Here is a 23,115-nt window from a genome sequence, read left to right as displayed (position 1 = left end):
AGAAGAGGCCCTTCAGCCCATCTGTACCGCCACAACCACGCTAAATTTCGACTTGGCCCAATTCCAGCAACCGGCCCAAAGCCCCGGACGTGATCATGTACAAATCTGCTCGGGATGGACCGGTTGGACGTCGCTATGACTCTAAGACCTGAGAATGGAAGCTGCCCATTCAGCCCATTGAGCGCACTCTGCCTCTCAATGAGATCTGATCTGACAACCCTCAACTCCGCATTCTCGCCTTTTCCCCAGAACACTTGATTTCCTCCCTGATTAAAAATCTGTCTCACTCTTGAATATACTTCAAGACCCAGCCTCGACAACCCTCTGAGGGGAAATATCCCACTGATTCAGCCCGCTCTGAGAGAAGAGATTCCTCCTCATCTCGGTTTTAAATGGGTGACCCCTCTATTCTCTGATGACCCTAAACTCTCCCACAAGGGGAAACAACCTCTCTGTATCGATCCAGTCATGTCCCCAGAGATTCCTGGTATGTTTCAATGAGGTCCCCTCTCATTCTTCTAAATCCCAACAAGCCCAACCCACTCAACCTCCCCTCATAAGGCAGTCACCCCATACCCGGGATCAGCTGAGTGAACCATCTCTGGACTGCCGCCAATGTCAACCTATCTTTCCTCAGATACAGGGCCCAAAACTGTTCACAGTGTTCCAGCTGTGACCTGATCACAGTATTCTGCCTGCGACCTACTCACAGTGTTCTGGCTGTGTCTTGTTCATGGTGTCTGGCTGTGAACTGTTCACAGTGTTCCGCATTTGGTCTGTTCACGTTGTTCCGCCTGTGGTCTGTTCACAGTGTTCCAGCTGTGACCTGTTTACAGTGTTCCAGCTGTGACCTGTTCACACTTGTCCTGTTGTGACCTGTTCACAGTATTCCCGCTGTGGCCTGTTCAGTGTTCTGCCTGTGACCAGTTCACAGTGTTCTGGCTGTGGTCTGTTCATGGTGTTCCAGCCGTGACCTGTTCAAAGTGTTCCATCTGTGAACTGTTCACGGTGTTCCACCTGTGGTCTGTTCACAGTGTTCCAGCTGTGATCTGTTCACAATTCTGGCTGTGGTCTGTTCACGGTGTTCCGGCTGTGTCCTGTTCACGGGGTTCTGGCTGTGATGCATTCATGCTGTTCCAACTACGGTCTGTTCACAGACTGTCGGCTGTGGCCGGTTCACAATTTTTCGCCTGTGGCCTGTTCACAGTGCTCCAGCTGTGGTCTGTTCACAGCATTCTGCCTGTGGTCCGTTCACAGTGTTCCGGCGGTGGCCTGTTCATGGTGCACCGGCTGTGGTATGTTCACGGTGTTCCGTCTGTGGATTGTTCACGATGTTCCGGCTGTGGTCTGTTCACAGTGATCCAGCTGTGGCGTGTTCACGGTGTTCCGTCTGTGGATTGTTCATGGTGTTCCGACTGCAGTCTGTTCACAGTGTTCCGGCTGTGGTCTGTTCACAGCGTTCTGCCTGTGGCCTGTTCACAATGTTCCACCTGTGGCCTATTCACGGTGTTCCGCCTGTGGCCTGTTCACAGTGTTCCCCCTGTGGCCTGTTCATGTTGTTCCGGCTATGGTCTGTTCACAGTGTTCTGCCTGTGGTCTGTTCACGGTGTTCCAGCTGTGGTCTGTTCACAGTGTTCTGCCTGTGGTCTGTTCACGGTGTTCCAGCTGTGGTCTGTTCACAGTGTTCCAGCTGTGGCCGGTTCACAGTGTTCCGCCTGTGACCTGTTTACTGTGTTCCAGCTGTGATCTGTTCACACTTTTCCAGTTGTGACCTGTTCACAGTTTTCCTGGTGACGTCTGTTCACAGTGATCCAGCTGTGGCCTGTTCACTGTGTTCCCACTGTGGTCTGTTCACGGTGTTCCGGCTGTGGTCTGTTCACGGTGTTCCGGCTGTGGTCTGTTCACGTTGTTCCCACTGTGGTCTGTTCACGGTGTTCCGGCTGTGGTCTGTTCACGTTGTTCCAGTTCTGGCCTGTTCACGGTGTTCCGGATGTGGTGTGTTCAGAGTGTTTCCGCTGTGGTCTGTTCACAGTGTTCCTGCTGTGGTCTGTTCACGGTGTTGCGGCTATGGCCTGCTCACAGTGTTCTGGCTGTGGTCTGTTCATGGTGTTCCGGCTGTGGCCTGTTCACAGTGTTCCGGTCGTGGTCTGTTCGCAGTGTTCCTGCTGTGGTCTGTTCAGGGTGTTGCGGCTATGGCCTGCTCACAGTGTTCTGGCTGTGGTCTGTTCATGGTGTTCCGGCTGTGGCCTGTTCACAGTGTTCCGGTCGTGGTCTGTTCGCAGTGTTCCCGCTGTGGTCTGTTCACGGTGTTCCGGCTGTGGTCTGTTCACGGTGTTCTGGATGTGGTTTGTTCACAGTGTTCCACCTGTGGTCTGTTCACGGTGTTCCCAGTGTGGTCTGTTCACGGTGTTCCGCCTGTGGTCTATTCACGGTGTACCGGCTGTGGCCTGTTCACAGTGCTCCCCTATGGTCTGTTCACGGTGTTCCGGCTGTGGTCTGTTCACGGTGTTCCAGCTATGGCCTGTTCACAGTGTTCCGACCGTGGTCTGTTCACAGTGTTCCATCTGTGGTCTGTTCACGGTGTACCGGCTGTGGCCTGCTCACAGTGTTCCGGTTGTGGCCTGTTCACTGTGTTCCCGCTGTGGCCTGTTCATAGTGTTCCGGCTGTGGCCTGTTCACAGTGTTCTGGCTGTGGCCTGTTCATAGTGTTCCCCTGTGGCCTGTTCACAGTGTTCCGGTTGTGGCCTGTTCACTGTGTTCCCGCTGTGGCCTGTTCATAGTGTTCCGGCTGTGGTCTGTTCACAGTGTTCTGCCTGTGGCCTGTTCACAGTGTTCCGGCTGTGGCCTGTTCACAGTATTCCCACTGTGGCCTGTTCATGGTGTTGCCCCTGTGGCCTGTTCACAGTGTTCCGGCTATGGTCTGTTCATGATGTTCCGGCTGTGGTCTGTTCACAGTGTTCTGCCTGTGGCCTGTTCACAGTGTTCCGGCTGTGGCCTGTTCACAGTATTCCCACTGTGGCCTGTTCATGGTGTTGCCCCTGTGGCCTGTTCACAGTGTTCCGGCTGTGGCCTGTTCACAGTGTTCTCGCTGTGGTCTGTTCACAGTGTTCCCCCTGTGGCATACTCACAGTGTTCCGTCTGTGGTCTGTTCACGGTGTTCCGGCTGTGGCCTGTTCACAGTGTTCTCGCTGTGGTCTGTTCACAGTGTTCGCCCTGTGGCCTGTTCACTGTGTTCTGGCTGTGGCCTGCTCATGGTGTTCCGGCTGTGGTCTGTTCACAGTGTTCTGGCTGTGGCCTGCTCATGGTGTTCCGGCTGTGGTCTGTTCACAGTGTTCTGCCTGTGGCCTGTTCACAGTGTTCCGGCTGTGGCCTGTTCACAGTATTCCCACTGTGGCCTGTTCATGGTGTTGCCCCTGTGGCCTGTTCACAGTGTTCTGGCTGTGGCCTGTTCACAGTGTTCTCGCTGTGGTCTGTTCACAGTGTTCCCCCTGTGGCCTACTCACAGTGTTCCGTCTGTGGTCTGTTCACGGTGTTCCGCCTGTGGTCTGTTCACTGTGTTCTGGCTGTGGCCTGCTCATGGTGTTCCGGCTGTGGTCTGTTCACAGTTTTCCCCCTGTGGTCTGTTCACGTTGTTCCAGCTGTGGTCTGTTCACGGTGTCCCTGCTGTGGTCTGTTCAATGTTGCGTCTGTGGTCTGTTCACAGTGTTCCCCCTGTGGTCTGTTCACAGTGTTCTGGCTGTGGTCGCATCATGGTGTTCCGCCTGTGGCCTGTTCACGGTCTTCCGGCAGTGACCTGCTAACAGTGTTCTGGCTGTGGTCTGTTCAAGGTGCTCCCCCTGTGGCATGTTCACAATGTTCCCGCTGTGGCCTGTTCACAGTGTTCCGCCTGTGACTCGTTTACAGGGTTCCTGCTGTGGCCTGTTCACAGTATTCAAACTGTGGCCTGTTCACAGTGTTCCCCCTGTTGTCTGTTCACAGTGTTCCCGCTGTGGTCTGTTCACAATGTTCCACCTGTGGCCTGTTCACAGTGTTCCCCCTGTTGTCTGTTCACAGTGCTCCCGCTGTGGTCTGTTCACAGTATTCCCACTGTGGCCTGTTCACAGTGTTCCGCCTGTGGCCTGTTCACAGTGTTCCGGCTGTGGCCTGTTCACAGTATTCCCACTGTGGCCTGTTCACGGTGTTCTGGCTGTGGCCTGTTCACAGTGTTCCGCCTGTGACTCGTTTACAGGGTTCCCGCTGTGGCCTGTTCACAGTATTCCCACTGTGGTCTGTTCACAGTGTTCCCCCTGTTGTCTGTTCACAGTGTTCCCGCTGTGGTCTGTTCACAATGTTCCGCCTGTGGCCTGTTCACAGTGTTCCCCCTGTTGTCTGTTCACAGTGTTCCCGCTGTGGCCTGTTCACAGTGTTCCCCCTGTTGTCTGTTCACAGTGTTCCCGCTGTGGTCTGTTCACAGTATTCCCACTGTGGCCTGTTCACAGTGTTCTGCCTGTGGCCTGTTCACAGTGTTCCGGCTGTGGCCTGTTCACAGTATTCCCACTGTGGCCTGTTCACGGTGTTCTGGCTGTGGCCTGTTCACAGTGTTCCGGCTGTGGCCTGTTCACGGTGTTCTGGCTGTGGTCTGTTCACAATGTTCCGGCTGTCGTCTGTTATAGAGTCATAGAATCATACAGATGTACAGCATGGAAACAGACCCTTCGGTCCAACCCGTCCATGCCGACCAGATATCCCAACCCAATCTAGTCCCACCTGCCAGCACCCGGCCCATACCCCTCCAAACCCTTCCTATTCACATACCCATCCAGATGCCTCTTAAATATTGTAATTGTATCAGCCTCCACCACTTCCTCTGGCAGCTCATTCCATACACACATCCCCTTCTGCGTGAAAAAGTTGCCCCTTAGGTCTCTTTTATACCTTTCCCCTCTCACCCAATGCTCTCTAGTTCTGGACTCCCCGATCCCAGGGAAAAGACTTTGTCTATTTATCCTACCCATGCCCCTCATAATTTTATAAACCTCTATAAGGTCACCCCTCAGCCTCCGACGCTCCAGGGAAAACAGCCCCAGCCTATTCAGCCTCTCCCAATAGCTCAAACCCTCCAACCCTAGCAACATCCCTGTAAATCTTTTGTGATCCCTTTCAAGTTTTACAACACCGTTCGGATTTCTTGAACATTTCAGTTGACCCCCAGCATTGACAGATTCCTGGAGGGGACAGTGCCTCCCCTTTGGCTGTCAAAGTGCTTCCTGGACTAGACAGATTCTCCCTCCTCTTTAGGTCACGATCCTTTGGACTGGACACTATCCCGAAGGAAGGGAATACTGGATTTCAAGCCTTTCATAGGCAAGAAGAGCACCCTTTATGAGGAGCATTCAAACCACGGGACTGCTTATGAGAACTTTAAGGAGTGTCCAAGGAGGGGGAGAGAGAGAGACAGGTGGGAGGTTGAGGGAGGGACTTCCAGAGCGTAGAAGCCAGGTCCAACCTCCAAGGGTAGAAACAGTTAAAACTGAGAGACAAAAGCAGAAATTGCTGGAAAATCTCAGCAGGTCAAGCAGCATATGTGCAGGGAAAGCAGAGTGCGCTTTTCAAGGCCAGTGACAATTCTTCAGAATTGATGGAAACTGGGAAAAGGTTGGGGTATTCATGCTAAAGAGTGAGTTGGTGGAGGGAGCAGGATAAATGAGAAGTGCAGATGGAGGCCAGAGAGAGGGAGAGAGAGAGAGAGAGAGAGACAGTTGGAAAGACAAAGGACAAGGTAAAAGCCAGGCTGGGTGAATGAATCGCTGCTAAGGGGGACCATCAGTGACTGACCATATGGAGACAGGGCCTGGTGTGTGGGGGTTGGGGTAAGATGGTCATCAAAACTCAGCATTACACCTCATTTTCCTCTTGGGGATTCTGTAGCCTTCTGGACTCAATATCAAGTTTGACACATTTTGGGCTTGAGCCCCTTCTCCCATGTCCTTATTCCCTCTGTACCTACCCTCTGACAGTGTGGCACTCCCTCAGCAGTGACCCCCTGACAGTGTGGCACCCCCTCGGCACTGACCCTCCGACAGTGCGGCACTTCCTCCGTACCGACCCTCCGACAGTACAGTACTCCCTCAGCACTGACCCTCTGACAGTGCGGCACTCCCTCAGCACTGACCCTCTGACAGTGCAGCACTCTCTCAGCACTGACCCTCTGACAGTGCAGCACTCCCTCAGCACTGACCCTCTGACAGTGCGGCACTCCCTCAGCACTGACCCTCTGACAGTGCGGCACTCCCTCAGCACTGACCCTCTGGCAGTGCGGCACTCCCTCAGTACTGACCCCCTGACAGTGCAGCACTCCCTCAGTACTGACCCTCTGACAGTGCGGCACTCCCTCAGCACTGACCCTCTGGCAGTGCGGCACTCCCTCAGCACTGACCCTCTGACAGTGCAGCACTCCCTCAGCACTGACCCTCTGACAGTGCGGCACTCCCTCAGCACTGACCCTCTGGCAGTGCGGCACTCCCTCAGTACTGACCCCCTGACAGTGCAGCACGCTCTCAGCACTGACCCCCTAACAGCATGGCACTCCCTTGGTAGCACATTGGGAAGGTGTGTGTGATATATTTTCCATTTGGGTCTCTGGATTAGTGATTTGATCCCATAATATTCGTTCACAAACATAGACATACACCTACGCAAACACAGTTCAAAATGTGCTGAGATTTAAATGGACAGGTGCTCCAAGAGCGCAAGTGTTGTGCGGTGGGTAATGTCTTGGTGCTATCCTACAGAGATCTCTATTCTAGGCTGCTTCAGCTCAGCCTGTGACATTCCTCTTGACTTGGCAACCATCCCTCTTTAAATAGAAACCCTAAACACAAGGCATGTCTTTAACAGATGGCCCTTCGACACAGTCAGGTCTGTTCCACCAGCAGCTGTGAATACACACTCCGATCTCCCTGAGTACATGTCAAAGGCACACACCCTGTCCCTGTTTGCCGGCACTCCAGGCATAATGGCCTCTCACTCTCCAAAACCCAAAGATTGTGCGTTGTATCCCTTCTGCTGTGCACATATTCCAATCTGATCCAGTAGCGTCATAACTGAGAGAGTGCCGCACTGTCACTGGTCCTCGTTTTTCAATCCAATACAATAATGCTGCCTCCCTTGTTGTATCAGTTGGGTGTAACATATCCCCCTGTGGCTGTTTTGAGATCAGCAGGGGGTGGTTGATTAGGCAGGTGTCCTGTCTCGTACTTACCCCTTCACCTTCAGTGGAGGCAGTGATAATGTCTCTGGTCCAGTAACCCAAAACTCTAGGCGAATATTATCAGGTTTGACTCACCCCATTGCAGAGGTGCGCAGAAAACTACCATTGGTGTGAGAACCTGTCTGGGTCACTGAAGTGAAATGTGTTAAAGCTGCTGCCCTTACCTGGTCTGTCCTACATGTAACTCCAGACCCACAGCAGTCTGGTTGTCCCACAGAGAACCAGTCTGCTCACGGGCAGTGAATATGTGTTTTGTGAGTAAGGTCCACATCCTATACAAGAACAAGAAGGCACTCCGAAACATTAAACCTGGCAGCCACGTCATTAACTCATGATGAGGAGCTTTCTGAGTGTAAATTGAGTGTTGTGATGGTGACCGAATGTACAGACACATTTAGTTGGCTGTGAGCCACTGTGGGATGTTGGCGAATACAGGAGTTATGACACAGCTGGTCAGTGTGCTAGCTCCCTCCAAGTACAACTCACCACAATTCCCTCCCTCCTGTAAACCTGCAACGGTTTCCCCGGTACATCAGCATGTAGTTCCCTTTCGAAAGCCTCAATGGAATCCACCACCAACAATCTCTCAAGAAGCCCCTCCCAGAGCCGAACCCCTCGTCAGTGTGAAAATGCTTCACCTCCTTGTGCCTCTTCATTCTTTCCTCTATTGCCTGTGGTCTGTGCCATCCTGATCCTTGAGCTGGGTGACACCCATCATGCCTGATCTTCCCAAATGGCCCAGAATTTTCCTTCCTGCCACTCCCCCCTCCCCCCCCCCACCCCTTATTTACCCTGGATTCTTCAGGGCAATGAACTGAGGGGATTGCTCAGAGTCTCCTCCTTGAGTCGTCTGCTCAACACGGAGGGCCATTGGGTGGGGCGAGTTTAGTAGGCAGGCCAGGGGTTAGTCTGCCATGGGTCTGAATGGGGGGGGGGGGCACTCCACCAGATGGGGGCTTCGGGGATGGGTGTCTGAATGAATGGGGATGGGGTGGAGTTGGGGGACTGTCTGAGTGAATGGGGGTGGGGTGGGTTTGGGGAAGGGTGTGTCTAAACTGCAGTGCACAGAATTGAGGTCAGTACGAGGCTGTGTCAGTGTTCAGGTTGTAGGTTAGCTCACTGAGCTGGAAGGTTCATTTTCAGATGTTTCGTCACTGTGCTCGGTAACATCATCAGTGAGCCTCTGGTGAAGTGCTGGTGTTTTGTCCTCACCTTTCTATTTGTGTGTCTTGGTCTGTTACGGTGGGTGATGTCATTTCCAGTTCTTTTTCTCAGAGGTTGATAAAAGGGGTCCAAATCAATGTGTTTACTGATAGAGTTCCAGTTTGAAAGCCAGGCTCCAGGAATTTCCCTGAATGTCTCTGTTTAGCCTGTTTTAGGATGGATGTGTTGTCAGACAGACAGGAAACTAGCCACCAGGATACACGAACACCAACTCACCACCAAAAGACATGACTCACTATCACTACCCTTACATACAGATGAAGAAGGACACCACTTTGACTGGGACAACACATCCATCCTGGGACAGGCTAAACACAGACACGGACAGCAATTCCTGGAGGCCTGGCTTTCCAACCAGAACTCCATCAATAAACACATTGATTTGGAACCAACCTCTGATTTACCAACCTCTGAGAAAAAGAACCAGGAATGATATCGCCCACCGTAACAGACCAAGACACATAAATAGAAAGTGGGACATAACACCAGTGCTTCACTGATGATGTTACCAAGCACAGTGACGAAACATCTGAGAACAAACCTTCCAGCTCAGTGAGCAAACTTACATCCAAAACCTCAACCTGAGCTACAATTCTTCTCAAACTCACTGTGTCAGTGTTTTATGAAAGTTCACCATTACTGCTTTCTGCTGGTACACCGTACTCCTGTATTTATGTAGTTGGGGATAATCATGCTCACTTGTCTGCCCTTTCTCAGTCTGCCCTGTAACAGGTTGTACATAAGGACCCACCCCAGGGCACATCTGCTCTATCCCTTCACAGTCTCTCCCCTCCCTGTCTCCCTGTCTCTGTACACAGGCTCCTGCCAGATCACTGTGCTCCGACTCAGGCCCCTTGGCCATTCCTCACTGAGCTAGGCCACAACTGTAGACAGACTGAGACCTCACAACCCCCTCTCCAATCACCCTCACCTCCCTCCCCTCTACAATGCTGATTTGACCCTTAACCCTTTAACCAATAGGAGAGACAGTGAGGACTGCGAGTGCTGGAGATCAGGGTCGAGAGTGTGGTGCTGGTAGTGCACAGCAGGTCAGGCAGCATCCGAGGAGCAGGGGAATCAACGTTTCGGGCAGGAGCCCTTCATCAGGAATGAGGCTAGTGGGCTGGGGGGGCTGAGAGATAAATGGGAGGGTGGGGGCTGGGGGGGAAGGTAGCTGGGAATGCAAAGGTAGATGAAGATGGGAGTGAAGGTGATAGGTCAGAGAGGAGGCTGGAGCAGATAGGTGGGAAAAGTGATGGACAGGTCAAGAAGGCTGTGCCGAGTTGGAGGCTTGGGACTGGGATAAGTTGGGGGCAGGAGAAATGAGGAAACTGGTGAAATCCATATTAATCCTGTCCAAGGCCCCAAAGAATCTTCCCACATCTGACAGAGATTTCCCTGCACTTCCACACTCCTCATCTACTGTATCCATTGCACCTGATGTGGTCTGCTCTACATCAGGGCGCCTTCTTGTGGATCATTTCGGAGAACATCTCTGGGACACCCACACCCACCAACCCCACCACCCTGTCGCTGAACACTTCAACTCCCCCTCCCACTCCGTCAAAGACATGCAGGCCCTGGACCTTCTCCATCGCCACACCCTCGCCACCCAAAGCCTGGAGGAAGAACGTCTCATCTTCTGGCTCTGGACCCTCCAACCACACGGGGTAAATATGGACTTCACCAGTTTCCTCATTTCCCCCCCCCCCCACATTAGCCCAGTCCCAAGCCTCCAACTCGTCACCGCCCTCACGACCTGTCCATCACCTTTCCCACCTCTCCGCTCCACCCTCCTCTCTGATCTATCACCATCACCTCCAACCTCCATCCACCCATTATATTCTCAGCTACCTTCCCCCCAACCCCACCCCACCCCCACCCCACCCCACTCCACACCCCTCCTCCATTTATCTCTCAGCCCCCCGGCCCACAATCCTGATGAAGGGCTTTTGATCGAAACGTCGACTCTCCTGCTCCTCGGATGCTTCCTGACCTGCTATGCTTCACTCTCGACCCTTTAACCAATAGCTCATCTTGCTGCCTCCTTAGTTGGCTTGGTGCCAAGTGGCAATTATAGTTAAGGCTCTTGTGAAGCACCTTGTGACGTTAAAGGGCGCGATGGAAATAGAGTCATAAAGTCATAGAGATGTACAGCACGGAAACAGACCCTTCGGTCCAACCCGTCCATGCCGACCAGATATCCCAACCCAATCTAGTCCCACCTGCCAGCACCCGGCCCATATCCCTCCAAACCTTTCCTATTCATATACCCATCCAAATGCCTCTTAAATGTTGCAATTGTACCAGCCTCCACCACTTCCTCTGGCAGCTCATTCCATACACATACCACCCTCTGTGTGAAAAAGTTGCCCCTTAGGTCTCTTTTATATCTTTCCCCTCTCACCCTAAACCTATGCCTTCTAGTTCTGGATTCCCCGACCCCAGGGAAAAGACTTTGCCGATTTACCCTATCCATGCCCCTCATAATTTTGTAAACCTCTATAAGGTCACCCCTCAGCCTCCAACACTCCAGAGAAAATAGCCCCAGCCTGTTCAGCCTCTCCCTATAGCTCAGATCCTCCAACCCTGGCAATATCCTTGTAAATCTTTCCTGAACCCTTTCAAGTTTGACAACATCTTTCCGATAGGAAGGAGACCAGAATTGCATGCAATATTCCAACAGTGGCCTAACCAATGTCATGTACAGCCGCAAAATGACCTCCCAACTCCTGTACTCAATACTCTGACCAATAAAGGAAAGCATACCAAACACCTTCTTCACTATCCTATCTACCTGCGACTCCACTTTCAAGGAGCTATGAACCTGCACTCCAAGGTCTCTTTGTTCAACAACACTCCCTAGGACCTTACCATTAAGTGTATAAGTCCTGCTGAGATTTGCTTTCCCAAAATGCAGCACCTTGCATTTATCTGAATTAAACTCCATCTGCCACTTCTCAGCCCATTGGCCCATCTGGTCCAGATCCTGTTGTAATCGGAGGTAACCCTCTTCACTGTAGACTGACGCAGACTGTTGCTGCATCAGTAATAAATGTCATAGAATCCCTACAACACGACAGCTCCACACTGACCCTCTCAATAGCATCCCACCCTGACCGACTATGGGAACCCTGCATTTCCCATGGCTCATCCACCTTGCCTGCACTTCCCTGAGCACTTTGGCCAATTTAGCATGGCCAATCCACCCAACCTTTTGGGATTGTTGGGTGGAAACCGGAGCACAGAGAGGAAACCCACACAGACAGTCACCCAAGGCTGGAATTGAACCCAGGTCCCTGGCACTCTGAGGCAGCAGTGCTAGCCACTGTGTCGCCCAAGTTGGTGGCTGAGTTCAGACTGAATCTTGAAGAGACCCCTACCCTTGTGATTCATGCACTTGTAGAAGTTCAAACCTTTTATTTATTATCAGGTGAGAAACTGATGTCTTAAAGTACTCACTGCCAGCAAGTGTGACCAACTTCAGACTGGACCCACTCCTATCATCTAGTGGACAGTGTGAGTGTTGCACGCTGAGTCGGGACAATTCTCATAGGCACCTCCAACTCCAAATTTCTTCATACGAGACCCTCCAGCACAATGCTGGTCTGCTCCTGTACTTTGTGATTAACGTTTTGTCAACACAACTCAATAAATCCTTTCTCTTTTACCACTTTTCTTGTTTTCGCAAGTCTTGACAGATTAAATGAACAAAAAAGGGTCTTGTGGAGCATTGGTAGTACCTTTGAGCTAGGAGACCGGGTTCAAGTCCCACCTGCTCCAGAGGCATCTAATACCATTCTCTGCACAGGATGGTTAGAAAATACCTTTATCAAAAATAAATGCCTATCTAACCACACAGGATGTCAAGCATAGCAATATGAATTTATATAGCACCTTTAATTTGCAGAAGGTCTAAGCCACTTAATGAAATGGTATTTCCTTTCATTCTTTCATTGGATATGGGTGCTACTGTCTGGGCTGGCGTTTGTCATGTATCCCCAATTGCCCTTGATTGGAGTGACTCGTTGGGACAATTCAGAGGGCAGTTTAGGGTCAAGCACATTGCTTTGGATCGAGAGCCACGTGTAGGCCAGACCGGGAAAAGTCCAGAAGATTTCCTTCCCGAACCAAGTGGATCCCGTCCCACTCTCCCAGTTTCTCCGTCTCTGTCACATCTGTTCTGATGATGCCGTTTCGCACTGGAGTTGATTCCGACGTGACCTCCTTGTTCCTCAAGTGAGGAATTCCCTCCACCAGGGCTGACAGGGCCCTCAGCCGTGTCTGACCCACTCCCGCCACCCTGCCCTCAGCCCGTCCCCTCCATCCCAGATCAACTTGCACCCCGCTAGTCTCCATATTCAAAGGATCATCCTCCTCCGTTTCTGCCACCTCCAGCAGATGCCACTACCCAACCGTCCCTTCCCCATCAGCATTCCACAGAGGTCATCCCCTCCATGACTATCCTGACCATTCCTCCATCACTGCTAATGCTTCCTCACTCCCCCATGGCACCTTCCCTCGCAATCGCAGAAGGTGTAATACTTACACATTCACCTCCTCCTTCCTCACTGTCCAAGGCCCCAAACACACCTTCCAGGTGAAGCAGAGTTTCAATAATATAAAAGAACTGCGGACGCTGTAAATCAGAAAGACAAATTGCTGGAAAAGCTCAGCAGGTCAGAGTCAACGTGACCCTTCCTCAGAAGCAGACCTGTTAACCCTGATTTCTCTTCACTGATGCTGCCAGACCTGCTGAGCTTTTCCCTTGTAAATCTTTTCTGAACCCTTTCAAGTTTCACAACATCTTTCTGATAGGGAGGAGACCAGAATTGCACGCAATATTCCAACAGTGACTGAACCATTGTTCTGTATAGCTGTAGCATGACCTCCCAACTCCTGGACTCAATACTCTGACCAATAAAGAAAAGCATATTTGTCTCAACTTTTTAAAGCCATCAGCTTCAGTCCCCAGTTGTCAGCATCCAACACCTCCATATCTCCTCTCTGGGTGCGTGCAGTTTGTATTTTAAGATTATTATGAAGTTAACCTTCCTGAAGCAGAGAAAGAAATACTGAACAAAAGTCATTAAAATTAAACTGTCATGGTAGCATCAGTTCATAATATTCATTGCATCACTAAACAAAAAAATAGACTGGGATTTTTTCACTGGAGGGTGGGAGGTTGAGGGGTGACCTCATGGAGGTTTATAAAATCATGAGGCGAGGGTGAACAATAAGGGTCTTTTCCCTGGGGGAGTGGAGTTCAAAACTCGGGGGCATGTTTTTAAGGTCAGAGGAGAAAGATTTAAGAAGGATGTGAGGGGCAATCTTTTTACACCGCGAGTGGGTTTGAGTGTGAATAAACTTCCAGAGGAAGTGGGTACAATTACAATGTTTAAAAGGGCTGCAGATGCTGGAAATTACAAACAAAAATCAGAAACTGCTGGAAAGCTCAGCAGGTCTGGTAGCATCTGTGCAGAGAAATCAGAGATAACATTTGGGGTCCAGTTATGATTAGATTACTTACAGTGTGGAAATAGGCCCTTCGGTCCAACAAGTCCACGCCGACCTGCCGAAGCGCAACCCACCCAGACGCATTCCCCTACACTGAACACTACGGGTAATTTAGTGTGGCTAATTCACCTAACGTGCACATTTTTGGACTGTGGGAGGGAACTGGAGCACCCAGAGGGAACCCACACAGACAATGTGCAAACTCCACACAGTTGTCTGAGGTAGGAATTGAACCCAGGATCTCTGGCGCTGTGAGGCAGCAGTGCTAACCACTGTGCCACCCACAGAGTTCAGAAAAAATTTACCAGCAGGTTGCCAGGAATCTAGGGTTTGAGATATAAAAATAGACTGGGATCTTTTCACTGGAGGGTGGGAGGTTGAGGGGTGACCTCATGGAGGTTTATAAAATCATGAGGCGAGGGTGAACAATAAGGGTCTTTTCCCTGGGGGAGTGGAGTTCAAAACTCGGGGGCATGTTTTTAAGGTCAGAGGAGAAAGATTTAAGAAGGATGTGAGGGGCAATCTTTTTACACCGCGAGTGGGTTTGAGTGTGAATGAACTTCCAGAGGAAGTGGGTACAATTACAACGTTTAAAAGACATTTGGATAAGTACATGAAAAGGAAAGGTTCAGAGGGATATGGGCCAGGAGCAGGCAGGTGATATAAGCTTAGTTAAAAATCACAGAACACCAGATTATAGTCCAACAGGTTTAATTGGAAGCACTAGCTTTGGGAGCACTGATCCTTCATCTGGTGAAAGCTAGTGCTCCCAAATAAACCTGTTGGACTATAACCTGGTATTGTGTGGTTTTTAACTTTGTCCACCCCACTCCAACATTGGCACCTCCAAATCAGGTATAAGCTGAGTTTGGGAACATGTTTGACATGGGCCGGTTAGACCAAAGGTCTGCTCTGTGCTGTGTGGACTCTCTGACCCTTCTTCAGAACACTCCAGCGCAGAATGGGGCCAGACAGATGACAGAAAGAGGGAACTTGGTGAATGCATTGAGTATGAGCTGGAGATTAGCTCCCAACTAAAATGTAGCTTAGCTTTTCAAAGTTAATGTGGAGCTTTAAAAACTGGAATGGACTCTGTAGCTTAGCCAACACTTACTGGAAGCTGGCCATCTGCAGAACTACCAGCCGGTCAGCTGTCAATCAATTTGTGATTATTAACTGAATCTTTAACTGCTGGGAGTTGACTGAGCATTTCTAGATTAGGAGTGGCTTGTAAAGGTGTAATAAAACAGGACCTGCTGATACACAAAGGATTCATAAACAAGCTGACTTCACAAACGGAGTGCAATTGTTGGAAATTCACTGCAGGAAGTGCTGCTTTGTACCTTCCGTTTTTGTAATCGATCATTTTACAGGTAAGTAACTGATTAAATTTACCCAAAACTAAAGCTAAGATTAAGTAATTAGTTAAAAGGTTGATAACTAGAGAGGTTGAGCACGTAAACAGGTGTAAATCAATCGAATGCATTAAACAGGGCTGTACAGGGGAAGCAATGCGTCTGACCTGAAGCGTTGTGGAGAGTGCGAAGATCAGTGTCTGGAGGATCCTCAATGTGGAGGTGCTGGTGTAGTACTGGGGTGGGCAAAGTCAAAAGTCACACGACACCAGGTTATAGCCCAACAGGTTTATTTGAAATCACAAGCTTTCGGAGCACTGCCCCTTTGTCAGCTGAAGTCGCCACTTTCGAATCAACCCATCGGACTATAACCTGATGTTGTGTGCCCTCTGACCTTGGAGGACCCTCAGTTTGGAGTTGATGAGTTGGAGCCTGAGGTGCAGGCTTTTCAGAGTGTGGGGCTGAGGGGACTGTTATCCATCATGGGTAGGACAAAGAGGCAAGTCCTACTGCCTCACAGTGCCAGAGACCTGGGTTCAATTCCTGCCTCAGGCAACTGTCTGTGTGGAGTTTGCACATTCTCCTCGTGTCTGTGTGGGTTTCCTTCGGGTGCTCTGGTTTCCTCCCACAATCTAAAGATGTGCGTGTTAAGTGAATTGGCCGTGCTAAATTGCTCAGAATGTTAGCTGTAGGGGAATGGGTCTGGGTGAGTTGCTCTTCTGAGGGTCGGTGTGGACTTGTTGGGCCGAAGGACCTGTTTCCACACTGTAGGGAATCTAATCCTGAATACACCTCAGCCAAAACAGCTTTGTCTGCAGCGAGAGAAACCATTCCAGCTCAGGGGAGAGACAAAAGGTAAAGTCACCATAGTCTATTGGGCCACTTTTCTCACTTTGGAGACAGAGTGGAGTGGGGGTGGGGTGGGGTGAGTGTGTTTTGGGGGTGGGGGTGGGGTGAGTGGGTTTTGGGGGTGAGTGTGTTTAGGGGGTGGCGGTGTGGTGAGTGTGTTTTGGGGTGGGGGTGGGTGTGCGGTGAGTGTGTTTTGGGGTGGGGGTGGGGTAAGTGTGTTTTGGGGTGGGGGTGGGGGGTGGGGTGAGTGGGTTTTGGGGTGGGGGTGGGGTGAGTGGGTTTTGGGGGTGAGTGTGTTTAGGGGGTGGCGGTGTGGTGAGTGTGTTTTGGGGTGGGGGTGGGGGGTGGGGTGAGTGGGTTTTGGGGTGGGGGTGGGGTGAGTGGGTTTTGGGGGTGAGTGTGTTTAGGGGGTGGCGGTGTGGTGAGTGTGTTTTGGGGTGGGGGTGGGTGTGCGGTGAGTGTGTTTTGGGGTGGGGGTGGGGTAAGTGTGTTTTGGGGGTGAGTGTGTTTAGGGGTGGGGGTGGGGTGAGTGTGTTTTGGGGTGAGGGTGGGATGAGTGTGTTTAGGGGTGGGGATGGGGGTGGGGTGAGTGTGTTTTGGGGTGGGGTGAGTGTGTTTTGGGGGTGTGTGTGTTTTGGGGTGGGGATGGGGGTGCGGTGAGTGTGTTTTGGGGTTGAGTGTGTTTTGGGGTGGGGGTGGGGATGGGGGTGGGGTGAGTGTGTTTTGGGGGTGAGTGTGTTTGGGGGTGGGGGTGGGGGTGGGGTGAGTGTGTTTTGGGGTGGGGATGGGGGTGGGGTGAGTGTGTTTTGGGGGTGGGTGTGTTTAGGGGTGGGGATGGGGTGGGGTGAGTGTGTTTTGGGGGGGGGTGAGTGTGTTTTGGGGGAGAGTGAGTTTTGGGGTGGGGTGAGTGTGTTTTGGGGGTGAGTGTGTTTTGGGGTGGGGATGGGGGTGCGGTGAGTGTGTTTTGGGGTTGAGTGTGTTTTGGGGTGGGGATGGGGGTGCGTGAGTGTGTTTTGGGGGTGAGTGTGTTTTGGGGTGGGGGTGGGGATGGGGGTGGGGTGAGTGTGTTTTGGGGGTATGTTGGGGGGTGGGGGTGGGGTGAGTGTGTTGGGGGTGGGGGTGGGGTGAGTGTGTTTTGGGGTGGGGTGGGGTGGAGTGAGTGGTTTTGGGGTGGGGGTGGGGGTGGAGGTGAGTGTGTTTTGGGGGTGGAGGTGGGGGTGGGGTGGTGTGTGTTTTGGGGGGGTGGTGGGGTGGGGTGAGTGGTTGGGTGGGATGGGATGGGGTGGGTGAGTGTGTTTTGGGGTTGGGGGTGGGGTGGAAGTGTGTTTGGTGGGTGAGTGGTGTTTTGGGGTGGGGGGTGGGGGATGGGTGGGGGTGTGTTTGGGTGGGTGTTGGGGGGTGGGGTGAGTGTGTTTTGGGGTGGGTGGGGGTGGGTGTGGGTGTGGTGTGGGGGTGGGGGGGGTGAGTGTGTTTTGGGGTGGGGGTGGGTGGGGTGAGTTGTGTTTGGGGTGGGGGGTGGGGGTGGGGTGTGGTGGTGTGTTTGGGGTGGGGGTGGGGGTGGGGTGAGTGTGTGTTGGGGTGGGGGGTGGGGGTGGGGGTGGGGGTGGGGGTGGGGTGAGTGTGTTTTGGGGTGGGGGTGGGGTGAGTGTGTTTTGGGGTGGGGGTGGGGGTGGGGTGAGTGTGTTTTGGGGTGGGGGTGGGGTGAGTGTGTTTTGGGGTGGGGGTGGGGGTGGGGTGAGTGTGTTTTGGGGTGGGGGTGGGGGTGGGGTGAGTGTGTTTTGGGGTGGGGGTGGGGGTGGGGTGAGTGTGTTTTGGGGTGGGGGTGGGGGTGGGGTGAGTGTGTTTTGGGGTGGGGGTGGGGGTGGGGGTGGGGTGAGTGTGTTTTGGGGTGGGGGTGGGGGTGGGGTGAGTGTGTTTTGGGGTGGGGTTGGGGTGAGTGTGTTTTGGGGTGGGGGTGGGGGTGGGGTTGGGGTGAGTGTGATTTGGGGTGGGGGTGGGGGTGGGGATGGGGGTGGGGTGAGTGTGTTTTCGGGGTGGGGGTTGGGGGTGGGGATGGGGGTGGGGTGAGTGTGTTTTCGGGGTGGGGGTTGGGGTGGGGTGAGTGTGATTTGGGGTGGGGATGGGGATGGGGATGGGGGTGGGGTGAGTGTGTTTTGGGGGTGAGTGTGTTTTGGGGTGGGGGGTGTGGTTGGGGTGAGTGTGTTTGGGGGTGGGGGTTGGGGTGGGGTGAGTGTGATTTGGGGTGGGGATGGGGATGGGGATGGGGGTGGGGTGAGTGTGTTTTGGGGGTGAGTGTGTTTTGGGGTGGGGGGTGTGGGTGGGGTGAGTGTGTTTGGGGGTGGGGGTTGGGGTGGGGTGAGTGTGTTTGGGGGTGGAGGTGGGGTGAGTCTGTTTTGGGGTGGGATGGGGGTGGGGGTGGGGTGAGTGTGTTTAGGGGATGGGGGTGGGGGTGGGGGGGGGTGAGTGTGTTTTGGGGTGGGGGTGGGGTGAGTGTGTTTTGGGGTGGGGGTGGGGGGGGGGTGAGTGTGTTTTGGGGTGGGGGTGGGGGGGGTGAGTGTGTTTTGGGGTGGGGGGGGTGAGTGTGTTTTGGGGTGGGGGTGGGGGGGTGAGTGTGTTTTGGGGTGGGGATGGGGGTGGGGTGAGTGTGTTTTGGGGTGGGGATGGGGGTGGGGTGAGTGTGTTTTGGGGTGGGGATGGGGGTGGGGTGAGTGTGTTTTGGGGTGGGGGTGGGGATGGGGGTGGGGTGAGTGTGTTTTGGGATGGGGGTGGGGGTGGGGGTGGGGTGAGTGTGTTTTGGGGGTGGGGGTGGGGATGGGGGTGGGGTGAGTGTGTTTTGGGGTGGGGGTGGGGGTGGGGATGGGGGTGGGGTGAGTGTGTTTTGGGGTGGGGGTGGGGGTGGGGATGGGGGTGGGGTGAGTGTGTTTTGGGGTGGGATGGGGATGGGGGTGGGGTGAGTGTGTTTTGGGGTTGAGTGTGTTTTGGGGTGGGGTGGGGGTGTGGTGAGTGTGTTTTGGGGGTGAGTGTGTTTTGGGGTGGGGGTGGGGGTGAGTGTGTTTTGGGGGTGAGTGTGTTTGGGGGTGGGGGTGGGGTGAGTGTGTTTTGGGGTGGGGGTGGAGGTGGGGTGAGTGTGTTTTGGGGTGGGGGTGGGGGTGGGGTGAGTGTGTTTTGGGGTGGGGGTGGGGTGAGTGTGTTTTGGGGGTGGGTGTGTTTAGGGGTGGGGATGGGGGTGGGGTGAGTGTGTTTTGGGGGTGAGTGTGTTTTGGGGTGGGGTGAGTGTGTTTTGGGGGTGAGTGTGTTTTGGGGTGGGGATGGGGGTGCGGTGAGTGTGTTTTGGGGTTGAGTGTGTTTTGGGGTGGGGATGGGGGTGCGTGAGTGTGTTTTGGGGGTGAGTGTGTTTTGGGGTGGGGGTGGGGTGAGTGTGTTTTGGGGTGGGGGTGGGGGTGGGGTGAGTGTGTTTTGGGGTGGGGGTGGGGGTGGGGTGAGTGTGTTTTGGGGTGGGGGTGGGGGTGGGGTGAGTGTGTTTTGGGGTGGGATGGGGATGGGGGTGGGGGTGGGGTGAGTGTGTTTTGGGGTGGGGATGGGGGTGGGGTGAGTGTGTTTTGGGGTGGGATGGGGATGGGGGTGGGGTGAGTGTGTTTTGGGATGGGGATGGGGGTGGGTTGAGTGTGTTTTGGGGGTGAGTGTGTTTTGGGGTGGGGGTGTGGGTGGGGGTGGGGTGAGTGTGTTTTGGGGGGGGGGGGGGGGGGGGGGGGGGGGGGGGGGGGGGGGGGGGGGGGGGGGGGGGGGGGGGGGGGGGGGGGGGGGGGGGGGGGGGGGGGGGGGGGGGGGGGGGGGGGGGGGGGGGGGGGGGGGGGGGGGGGGGGGGGGGGGGGGGGGGGGGGGGGGGGGGGGGGGGGGGGGGGGGGGGGGGGGGGGGGGGGGGGAGTGTGTTGGGGGGTGGGGGTTGGGGTGGGGTGAGTGTGTTTGGGGGTGGAGGTGGGATGAGTGTGTTTTGGGGTGGGGATGGGAGTGGGGTGAGTGTGTTTGGGGGTGGGTGTGTTTAGGGGTGGCGATGGGGGTGGGGTGAGTGTGTTTGGGGTGGGTTGAGTGGGTTTGGGGGGTGAGTGTGTTTGGGGGTGGGATGGGGATGGGGGTGGGGTGAGTGTGTTTTGGGGTGGGATGGGGGTGGGGGTGGGGTGAGTGTGTTAGGGGATGGGGATGGGGGTGGGGGTGGGGGGGATGAGTGTGTTTTGGGGTGGGGGTGGGGTGAGTGTGTTTGGGGTGGGGATGGGGATGGGGGTGGGGTGAGTGTGTTTTGGGGTGGGGGTGGGGATGGGGGTGGGGTGAGTGTGTTTGGGGTGGGGATGGGGGTGGGGTGAGTGTGTTTTGGGGTGGGATGGGGATGGGGTTGGGGTGAGTGTGTTTTGGGGGTGAGTGTGTTTTGGGGTGTGGGTGGGGATGGGGTTGGGGTGAGTGTGTTTTGGGGTGGGGATGGGGGATGGGGGTGGGGGTGAGTGTGTTTTGGGGGTGAGTGTGTTTTGGGGTGTGGGTGGGGATGGGGTTGGGGGTGAGTGTGTTTTGGGGGTGAGTGTGTTTTGGGGGTGGGGGCGTGGATGGGGGTGGGGTGAGTGTGTTTTGGGGTGGGGATGGGGGTGGGGTGAGTGTGTTTTGGGGTGGGATGGGGGATGGGGTTGGGGTGAGTGTGTTTTGGGGGGTGAGTGTGTTTTGGGGGTGAGTGTGTTTGGGGTGTGGGTGGGGATGGGGTTGGGGTGAGTGTGTTTTGGGGTGGGGATGGGGATGGGGGTGGGGTGAGTGTGTTTTGGGGGTGAGTGTGTTTTGGGGGTGAGTGTGTTTTGGGGTGTGGGTGGGGATGGGGGTTGGGGTGAGTGTGTTTGGGGTGGGGGTGGGGATGGGGGTGGGGTGAGTGTGTTTTGGGGTGGGGATGGGGGTGGGGTGAGTGTGTTTTGGGGGTGCGTGTGTTTGGGGTGGGGATGGGGATGGGGGGTGGGGTGAGTGTGTTTTGGGGTGGGATGGGGATGGGGTTGGGGTGAGTGTGTTTTGGGGGTGAGTGTGTTTGGGGGTGAGTGTGTTTTGGGGTGTGGGTGGGGATGGGGTTGGGGTGAGTGTGTTTTGGGGTGGGGATGGGGGTGGGGGTGGGGTGAGTGTGTTTTGGGGTGGGGATGGGGGTGGGGGTGGGGTGAGTGTGTTTTGGGGGGTGAGTGTGTTTTGGGGTGTGGGTGGGGATGGGGTTGGGGTGAGTGTGTTTTGGGGGTGAGTGTGTTTTGGGGTGTGGGTGGGGATGGGGTGGGGGTGAGTGTGTTTTGGGGTGGGGATGGGGGTGGGGTGAGTGTGTTTTGGGGGTGAGTGTGTTTTGGGGTGTGGGTGGGGATGGGGTTGGGGTGAGTGTGTTTTGGGGGTGAGTGTGTTTGGGGTGTCGGTGGGGATGGGGTTGGGGTGAGTGTGTTTTGGGGTGGGGATGGGGGTGGGGTGAGTGTGTTTTGGGGGTGAGTGTGTTTTGGGGTGTGGGTGGGGATGGGGTGGGGTGAGTGTGTTTGGGGTGGGGATGGGGTTGGGGTGAGTGTGTTTGGGGTGGGGATGGGGTGAGTGTGTTTTGGGGTGGGGATGGGGATGGGGGTGGGGTGAGTGTGTTTTGGGGTGGGGATGGGGGTGGGGTGAGTGTGTTTTGGGGGTGAGTGTGTTTTGGGGTGGGGATGGGGGTGGGGGTGGGGTGAGTGTGTTTTGGGGTGGGGATGGGGGTGGGGTGAGTGTGTTTGGGGGTGAGTGTGTTTTGGGGGGGGATGGGGGTGGGGGTGGGGTGAGTGTGTTTTGGGGTGGGGATGGGGGTGGGGTGAGTGTGTTTTGGGGGTGAGTGTGTTTTGGGGTGGGGATGGGGGTGGGGTGAGTGTGTTTTGGGGATGGGGGTGGGGGTGGGGTGAGTGTGTTTTGGGGTGGGGATGGGGGTGGGGTGAGTGTGTTTTGGGGGTGAGTGTGTTTTGGGGTGGGGATGGGGTGGGGTGAGTGTGTTTTGGGGTGGGGGTGGGATGGGGGTGGGTGAGTGTGTTTTGGGGGTGAGTGTGTTTTGGGGTGGGGGTGGGGATGGGGGTGGGGTGAGTGTGTTTTGGGGGTGAGTGTGTTTGGGGGTGAGTGTGTTTTGGGGTGTGGCTGGGGGTGGGGTGAGTGTGTTTTGGGGTGGGGGTGGGGGATGGGGGTGGGGTGAGTGTGTTTTGGGGTGAGTGTGTTTGGGGGGGGGTGGGGTGGGGGTGGGGTGAGTGTGTTTTGGGGGTGGTGTGTTTTGGGGGGTGAGTGTGTTTTGGGGTGGGGATGGGGGTGGGGTGAGTGTGTTTTGGGGGTGAGTGTGTGTTGGGGGTGAGTGTGTTTTGGGGTGGGATGGGGATGGGGGTGGGGTGAGTGTGTTTTGGGGGTGAGTGTGTTTTGGGGTGGGGGTGGGGATGGGGTGGGGTGAGTGTGTTTTGGGGGTGAGTGTGTTTTGGGGGTGGGGGGTGGGGTGTGGGGTGAGTGTGTTTTGGGGGTGAGTGTGTTTGGGGGTGGGGGTGGGGTGTGAGGGTGAGTGGTGGTTTTGGGGGTGAGTGTGTGGGGTGGGGTGGGGGTGGGGTGAGTGTGTTTTGGGGTGGGGGGTGGGGGGGTGGGGGTGAGTGTGTTTTGGGGGTGAGTGTGTTTGGGGTGGGGATGGGGGTGGGGTGAGTGTGTTTGGGGTGGGGGTGGGGGTGTGAGGGTGAGTGTGTTTTGGGGGTGAGTGTGTTTTGGGGTGGGGATGGGGGGTGGGGTGAGTGTGTTTTGGGGTGGGGGTGGGGGTGGGGTGAGTGTGTTTTGGGGGTGAGTGTGTTTTGGGGTGGGGGTGGGGTGGTGAGGGTGAGTGGTGCTGCAGTTCCTCCTCCCGGACGGCAAGTGTCGCTGCAGGCGGCGGTGGTGGAGAGAGAGAGA

The 23,115-nt window shown here is 54.7% G+C and overlaps 1 protein-coding gene across 4 annotated transcripts in view; it reads left to right on the top strand.

The window, feature by feature from the left end:
- Nucleotides 1–23,115, top strand: part of dnpep (aspartyl aminopeptidase) — a 95,880-nt gene that overhangs the window by 11,815 nt on the left and 60,950 nt on the right. The window contains exon 1 of one of the 4 annotated variants that reach the window (XM_072579977.1): nt 15,235–15,363. The exons of 1 other annotated variant lie outside the window; for it this stretch is intronic. The gene's annotated coding sequence lies outside the window, so the exon portion shown is untranslated. Of the gene's footprint in view, nt 1–15,234; nt 15,364–16,178; nt 16,201–23,115 lie in introns of those variants that run through there. 2 more of the 4 variants (XM_072579976.1, XM_072579978.1) reach the window with 2 other exon arrangements.

The sequence above is a fragment of the Chiloscyllium punctatum genome, chromosome 10, assembly GCF_047496795.1.
Source record: "Chiloscyllium punctatum isolate Juve2018m chromosome 10, sChiPun1.3, whole genome shotgun sequence".
NCBI lineage: Eukaryota > Metazoa > Chordata > Chondrichthyes > Orectolobiformes > Hemiscylliidae > Chiloscyllium > Chiloscyllium punctatum.
Note: the sequence above shows the minus strand (reverse complement) of the source record. Positions and strands in the feature narration are given on the sequence as shown.